Here is a 9,073-nt window from a genome sequence, read left to right as displayed (position 1 = left end):
TTCACATGTCCTTGGCTATCTCCCAAATTCTTTGGTTTATTTACCTGCTAAACACGGTAAGTAATACATTAATGATTCACGGAATTAGGGGGGGGGGATTTCCTGTTATATCATCATTTTTACATGATAGTACTTCTTGTCTGTTTCAACCTCCAGGAAATTGTTATTGACGAGTGATGCCGGGTTGCTTATGTGTTCTCCGCAAATTGTGCCTCAAATAGAGCTAACTTTCAACTCGGAGGCACACTGAGAATGTTATAAAGGGGTGGGGACGTAAATTCTGAAAATAGTATAAATATAAAAAAACATTTTTTTGAACGATTTTATGCTAAAAAATGATATATTTTCCAATCAAAGGGGGTGGGGCAAACGCTTATGATGTTCAAAGTTGGGGTAAGGCGACCCTTCACCCCCACCCCACCCCAGTGAATCCGTCACTGCACTACACAAATGACACCATTTATCCATTTTGATTAATATCTGATTAAAGCAATATACGGAAAAACTTAATTATTTTAATTTCTTTGTAATAATTTTGATATCTGGGATAATAAGCAGTAGATAAATTACATGAGGTATATTTGATCATATTTGGTTTGTGATATAAGGGACTAGTATTGAGGAGCGGAACACCATACCTAGGTCAGTTTTATAACAGAGACAGTACCGGTAGGTAACCGACATTAGAGAAATCTGAAATCTGATAGTTATATAGATCACAAAATAAAAAGCTAATTAAAATTTTATCAATTTACATCACTGAATAAAGACCGAGAACCACACAGACAAGTATGCGTTGGCAATGAACTAGATTTTATACTTGGTAGCCTAACTGTCCCAAAAAAATATAAAAAAATTGCCCATCAATCAATTGTTTGGGAGAAAATTAAATATATTTAACATTCATTTGAAGTGAACACATATCATGAGCAATCATTTATGATGTGCGGATTTGGTCAAAATTATTGTATTTTTGGAGATTCTGAAATATTTCAGGACCTTCATAACTCAAATTCAGGATATCCATCAATCATTGATGACCTCCCAAAATATTACAGGCATTCCATAATTTGATTCCAGGACCTCCACAATTATATTTCAGGAAAAATGGAGGTTCTGAATCGAATTGTAGAGGTCCTTAGATATTGCAGGATATCATGAAATCGAATTATGGAGATCCTGAAATCGAATTATGGAGGTTCTGAAATATTTCAAGATAATGTCTGATTTTTTGGGGTATATTTTGATATTTGCAACAGCAACTCAGGATCTCCTTAAATAAAATAATTTTGGTTAAATCCGCCCTTCATAATCATTATGATAGAGAGGAAGAAGTTACTAAAGGGATATTTCAACTCATAAATCGAAAAAAACTAACAATGCCATGGCAAAAATAGAAAAACAACCAAAAGACAAACAAGTTTACAAAACACAACGTATACAACTAAAGACTGAGCAACACAAAACCCAACAAAACCGGTGGTGATCTCATGTGCTCCGGAAAGGGTAAGCAGTCTTTCTTCCATATCATTATATGACACTTGAAATACTCCGAAACAAGTCGGTCAGAAGCAATTGAAGTTATACATTAAATAAAGAAAAGATTATTACCAAAGCGTCAGTCCAGGAGACAATAAATTTGCATTTGAAAGAGGTTCAAAATCGTGATAAGTAAGATATGTTGAAAAAAGTTAAATAACAAAAATACAGAACTCCAAGGAAAATTCAAAACGGAAAGTCCCTTATCAAATGACAAAATCAAAATCTCAAACACATCAAACGAATAGAAAACAACTGTCATATTCCTGACTTGGTACAGGCATTTCCTTGTGTAGAAATTGGTTATTTGATGTTATTTCTATACATTTATAGGAGGGGGCTTAAAGTTTTACCCTTGTCCGTCTGTACGTCCGTACGTCCGTCCGTCCGTCCGTACGTCCGTCCGGACCAACTAAATGTTATGAAACTTATACACAATGCTTATTACCACAAAACACAGATCAAGTTTGAATTTTGGTGGCGTCACTATAACCGTTCTATAGTTATGCCCCTTTACAAATGGAAAAATTGCTGAATTTTTCGTTTCCGTTTTCTAACTTTAGTTTGCCTCAACCAAATGTTATGAAACGTATACACAATGCTTATTACCACATAATACAGATCAAGTTCGAAATTGGGTGGCGTCGCTTTTACAATTCTTGAGTTATGCCCCTTTATAAACATAAAACTACTGAATTTTTCGTTTCCGTTCTCTAACCTTAGTTTGCCTCAACCAAATGTTATGAAACTTATACACAATGCTTATTACCACATAATATAGATCAAGTATGAAATTGGGTGGCATCACTTGTACTTTTCTTGAGTTATGCCCCTTTATAAACATAAAAATTGCTGAATTTTTCGTTTCCGTTCTCTAACTTTGGTTTGCCTCAACCAAATATTATGAAACTTATACACAATGCTAATTACAACAAAATACAGATCAAGTTTGAATTTTGGTGGTGTCACTTTTACCGTTCTAGAGTTATGCCTGTTTACAAATGGAAAAATTGCTGACAACTACCTCTATACAAATGAATCTGGACGTTAGACACGTTTGAGGCGATAACATTTGGGATGGCAACAATTTCGAATGCCTTTCTAGAACTTATGTGATTATATATCAATGTGTACATGAGCTAATTGGTAGTTTATCTAATCTCTTATAATGTTGTTGCAAGTTTCAAACTTTGTATAGAACGTTGGATAAAACTACTAGATGCAAAACGCACAGGAATGGTGCGATTTTCTATATTTCATGAGGTAAACAATGTTCAAACATTATAAGAGATTAGAGGTAGTTGTCTCTGATTTTTCAAAGAAATCGATTTAAACACGGACCGCGAAGAGAACCCCAAAATGAACTGTTATCCAAAGAGAAATATTCACATTATCGTTTGCCCAACATGGAAGCGATGTAACAGGAGACTTCATTGGTACAAGTACAAATAAAGTAGGACAAATATGTAGAGGCTGCTGGGAGGTTTCCGCATAACGATTGAAGGTTCACGGTGGGAAAATCAGGCATTTCGTCTGTCGTTACTATAATATTAGTACTAATTTTTTTTTAGCGTTATTGTCGATTTCTAAGTGTGAGTAAGTATAGGCTTCTTTATGCTTGTAGTTCTGGGCCTATAAAATTTAAAATTTCTTGTGACCGTCTATTATGGTTTCTTGATATATGATATCGTATAATTTAGCTGGGACTTTTTGTTATGTCCCAGGAATTAGTCACAGACACATTATAATTGTCTCTTTGATAACATTCCCCATTTCCATTCTCAATTTTACATTGTATCGGCCTACTTATCCGTGATGGGGAAGGTAATTATTGCAAAGTGTCGGTTTCAGTCTTTCTTCCTCATAATCTTGCTGTTTAAGTTTTTGCGTTAGTACTCATCGATGCTCTTGTTGAATTTGTCCATGGAATCTGAACAAGCACGCACGAAACGTATCAGTTGAGATATGTAAATGGCATACGTTGGGCTAGTTCATGTTACTACACAGAAATGGAAAATTGACAAACTGAAATCATCACGTTTGTCATGGAACCTGATTTGAATTCGTCTATAATTTAAGAGAAGACAATCATTTGAAGCAGATTAATCATTTTTTAGTTATTGTACTGTCATTAAGGGCTTGGAATATGTGATTTGTAAGCACTCACTAAATTTAAAGTTATTGAGTAACATAACATCATCAATTCATCTAAATTAAGAACTTGGCAACTTGTTTTTGTTTTCTTTTTATAATAATGCTACTTCATATTTATACAAAACTGATCCATATCAGCCAGTAGGGTGCAGAAATAGTATCGATTTGAGTGCCAACTAGTTCTTGAAATATGAATCTACCAATCTCTTTGAAACTTAAAACTTTTTGAAAGCTCAATTATTTAACAAGTCTTAACATTTTTTTAGGCATGCAGAACTAGTGCGGGTGAAGGCATTAGATTGGATATTGGTCATGATGTATCGAAATCAGATCGAATGGTGACAGATGAAATTTTCAAAACCACACATCAGTTGCCACATAATCAGATAATAGATGTGGAATGTCCTGCAGATACTTTGCTTATGTTTGCTTCCTTATCAAGTAAGTATGAATGATTTAAGTTGAAACATATAGTCAATTATTTTAAAAAAAACTAATAATATATAATTAAGAAAATTTTGTATGAATGCCAATGAGAAAACTCTCAAGCAGAGACAAAATTACGTAGAAGGTTAGCATCTATAGGTCATCGTAGTACGGTCTTCAACAATGAGCAAAACCGAAAACGTATATTAACGTGTTTACTAGTATATCTAAGTATGTGTTAACTAATTACGGACGCCTATTTATGACCTCTCAAAAATATAATTTGGATTTGCGATCACGAACTTAAAAAAAAAATCGTGATCACACATATGTCGAAAGAATTAATTCAGTGATATTTCAGAAAATAAAAAATAAAAATGCATTATTTTTTCGATTTTCAGTTTTCAGTTCAAAGTTGTATGCAAAGTTTTAACAAAAATGGTGACATAGCTAAGCATACTGTACCCTGACCATAAGCTGACCATAAGCTGACCATAAGCGATTGTTGCTTTTGAAAAAATAAGTAACACAAATACTAGTAATAAGGATTTATATTTACATTTTTGTATATTTATAAATATAGTGTTGTTCTAATCGTGCAAAAATAGAAATTGTTTAATCGAACCTTGTGTTCTGAATACATTAGTTGCAAAAAATGGAATTGCAAATTTCTTTTAAATCTATATGTATGAACTTTTTTTTTAAAGTAAACTGTTACAGGTGTTGAAGACAGAATTTTCTGTTGAAATTGTTGTGAATATTTTTTAATCAAATCATATTTTAAAAGACAGAACATAATATTATATATTTTACATAAAACGAGACCACAGTTAATCATTTGTATGTATTATAAACATATTACGTTTAACCTTCATGTAGAGCTCTGACCTTCATGTTACTTTTGTAGGTAACTCTGCAGTACGAAGTTCTGTTACTGGCGGATGGTTGTTATCTAGTCTATACAATCAAATTAGGGAATACATAAAAAATGGCAAAATATGGTCGACAGAATTTACTCAGGTGCTCAATAGTACTTTGAAAGAAATGGCCACAAAGTACTTCAAACCATCTGACGAAACCTCAAAACTGTATGGAGAATTTTCTCCTGGTTGTTATAGTCATGTTTTGTCTGCTGATATTTTATTTAATAAGAAACAGTGAAAATTAACTTTAACCTTGGAGAAAAAAGAAGGATATCGTTTTTTGTTTCTATTATCTATTTAGAATTTTTAGTAAAATGGTGGAGAACATTTTGAGCCAAATAGAAAATGTTTGGAAGTGTAGGCAAACAATGATACATGCAAAAGCGATGTAGGCGACCTTTGAAGGTCAATATATATATGAAAAGTTAAATTTTAAAAGGAGAAGGTATGGTGATGCCACTTTTTATTATCACACGAATTCGAAAATCATAAAATATATGCTTTAGATGTTCGTAAGACATTAGTTTGTGAGATAAAAGTATTTATATTTTTGCTACAAATTATTTTTACATAGATTTAAACATTTGTAAAAACTATTTTTTTGGATAAGCCTTGATCCTATTTTGTCCAACAACTTTGTATAAATTGCAATTTTGGGTCAAATATGTAAATTTCTATATATTTATAACATTATAGTGACATAACAACGGATCTTTCTGCACTAAAGAGTCCATAGTATATTAATACATCTGTCCATTTTTCAATAAAATTGACATACTTTTGAAAAGCTTAAAGGTTTGACTATTTTTGCAATTTCAGGGGTTAAAAATAGCTCTTATCATACTTTTTTATGGAAAATTCTAGGAGAACACATTGTTAAATGCATATATAGTCTTGTCCCTTTTCAATGTGTTAGCTATGTAAGCTCCTTGACTTAATGCTTTATTAGACCGCCAACGTTTATGTTGGTATTTTCAAATGATTTGAAATACACTAAAATGATCAATGTATAAAACGTGAATTTCATTGCGCATTTTTCATTAATTATATTTATCCAGTCATTTAGAAGTTAATTTCAGCTGGTAAATAGAACAGTTAAATAAATGTGTGTATCATGTTTATGAGTTCATGAAATAAAAGAATATTTAACATATTTATAGTTTCATTTATAAGAACATGTCTTTTATGTAGATTTAATAATCTAAAGGAGTAAGTGGAGCAGGTTTTCGATTGACTTAATTTATTATAAAGTATGACCACACTTCTTGGAGTGGATATCTTTCTTAATTGTCATACATGACGAAAAATGGATGAAAATCAGAAGGTTACATTGATTTCTAGTTATTTTGTTCGTTTCAGTGCATCTAAACTCCAACTCTTTTCAGCAGAAACAGAACAACCGTATTTTCCAGATACCTTATGTGACGGGTGTCACATGTGGAGCAGGATCTGCTTTTAATTTTATTATTGATTTGTGTCTTTTGTTGGCTACAATGTAAAGGTGGTTTCTGGCCGTAACAGTATACATCAATGAGACATTAACGTCAAGCTCCAAATCGTCCCCGAGTCATGTTGTGAATAATTAACAGGCTATATATCAAAGATCTGTCATTAACACCAAGTTCATCAAATAACAAAACAAAATATGAAGACATGACATAAAACAACCACTGACGAGGTTCCTGTCTCGGGACAGTCACATGAAGACATGACATAAAACAACCACTGACGAGGTTCCTGTCTCGGGACAGTCACATGAAGAAATGACATAAAACAACCACTGACGAGGTTCCTGTCTCGGGACAGTCACATGAAGATGGTTCAAGGTTAAACCAGTTGACCCTCCTCGTTTTAATCTTTACCAGTTAATACTCTAGACTTTCACAGTGTATAGAAAAGGTAAATAAAAGGAAGAAAATCGGTACAAGAACAGCCCTTTACTATAACAAGAGTGCAAACGCTGAAATGTCTCGACAGCTTTACTGACCATTGATCTTATGTTGAAAGTCTTAAAGATAAATGTTTACTGAAATCACATAAACCAGCGTTACATTTTTAAAGATCCATGACAAAACCATGAAAATGAGGTCAAGGTCAGATGAAACCTGCTAGACAGACATGTACCCCTTACAATCATTCCATACACCACACATAGTTGATCTAGTGATTATAGTGTCTGAGAAACTGACCTAATAATGATCACTGATTCATGAAATGAGGTCCAGGTCAGGTGAACTCTGTCTAACGGACACGTGGACACTACAAGGAACCCATATACCAAATATAGTTATAATATTACTCATAATAAGTGAGAAATTCACATGACAAAAAAACTATTTTTTTTTACAAGCAGACGCTGAGCCATGAAATGAGGTCAAGGACAATGGCCATATGACAGACAGAAACTTCGTAACATAAGGTATCTGCATACAAGATATGAAGCATCCAGGTTTTCTTCCTTCATAAATATAAACTGCTTTGAACAAATAGTTTACGCCGCCGCCGCGCCGGATAGTAATACATTGTACCTATGTCTCGGATACTGCGACTTTCGTAGCAGGCGAGACAAAAATGATGTAATTTTAAAACAAAAACACACAACAAACAAACCTATCATATTATATCCTATAAAAGAATGCTACATAAAAGTTCTACATTCTAGTATCAGTGACTGCATGTATTTCATAGTTCAAACTCATAAATACTAAAAGAAGACACGATTTTTCTAATGTTCAAAAAAACTATAAATTTCAAATACATTTGGATCTTGTCTAAAACTATTTTAGTTAATTGGTGTTTATTCTAAAAATATAAGAAGCCTAAAAGTAAGATTTGAAGGATAATTCCTTAACTGTTACGCCTTTTGTTAAATTCGGGAATTTCCTGCAACTGGAATCATACTTCCAACTAATTTCTATAGTTGCGTTAAATTGTATTTATAGTTTTCACCCATTAACGATATCGTTATCCTTTTTGTATAAATCAGACGACACTGCAAACACGCACATATCGAACCAAATTAGCTAGAAATATAAGATTCATATTTTTATTTGAAATACCCTGGTTAACTCAAGGTGTAAAATATTCTCTCATTCTCCAGGAAGTGCATGAATATGCACTCAATACAAAACAATTACATTGCATGTGTGTATGTTCCATTAGAATCCGTACTTTTAATTGGCTGAAAGCAATCGCTAAACATTCCAATATCAAATTCTATTCATGACAGCACGAGGTTTTCATGACAACGTCACAAAAATGCATTTTAAAACACGAAAAAATTTGCTAGAACTCGTAATTTCACGGTTGTTGATAGCGCAGAATTCTGTAACGAAAGAGACAATGCCAATTTTCCCTGTATTGTTTTACTCTCACAGGGTAAAAATCAGTATTAAGAAAAAAAGTACTGGCATATAATATATTCATATAACTTTTTTTTAAATTTTGTTTTGAGTTAAAAATACTCAGTAATCAGAGCAACATTTTGAAAATATTTTTTTTCGCATTTTACAGATCAAAGGACTTCGTTTTTTTTTGTAATTTACATAAAGTTACAGTTTTTTGTAAACATCAATAACTTTGTCAAACCTTTATAGAATTTAATGAAACTATGATAGACGCTTTTATGATTAAAGAGATGATGTCTGAAGCAAAATTTTGAAAAGAAAGTTCTTCATTTGTCCGTATTTTATTGATAATTGGCTTAGTGTTTTGGCAGTTAAAAGTCGGTACATACAGTCTGGGATTTATTATTTTCGACAATAATAACCTTCATGTAATGTTATGAAACTAGGACAGAAGCTTCCTCGAGATCAAGAATTGAAGTCTGAAAAAAAATCCTTCGATTTTTTTTCACCGTTTTTTACTGATAAATGGACAGTATTTTACACTTTTAAAGGAGCACCAGAGATCACCCCCGTTTTTTGGTTGGGTTCATGTTGTTCATCCTTTGGTTTACCAGGTTTAATCCACCATTTTCTACATAAGGAAATGCCTGTACCAACTCAGGAATATGACAGTTGTTTTCCATT

The 9,073-nt window shown here is 32.7% G+C and overlaps 1 long non-coding RNA gene across 1 annotated transcript; it reads left to right on the top strand.

Moving 5' to 3' along the window:
- Positions 1–6,164, top strand: LOC127729086 (uncharacterized). The gene is made up of 3 exons (XR_007994510.1): positions 1–56; positions 3,960–4,134; positions 5,027–6,164. It is a non-coding gene; the product is annotated as an uncharacterized LOC127729086 (long non-coding RNA).
- Positions 6,165–9,073: the final 2,909 nt, after the last annotated feature.

Source organism: Mytilus californianus, unplaced genomic scaffold, assembly GCF_021869535.1.
Source record: "Mytilus californianus isolate M0D057914Y unplaced genomic scaffold, xbMytCali1.0.p SCAF_2, whole genome shotgun sequence".
Taxonomy (NCBI): Eukaryota; Metazoa; Mollusca; class Bivalvia; order Mytilida; family Mytilidae; genus Mytilus; species Mytilus californianus.
Note: the sequence above shows the minus strand (reverse complement) of the source record. Positions and strands in the feature narration are given on the sequence as shown.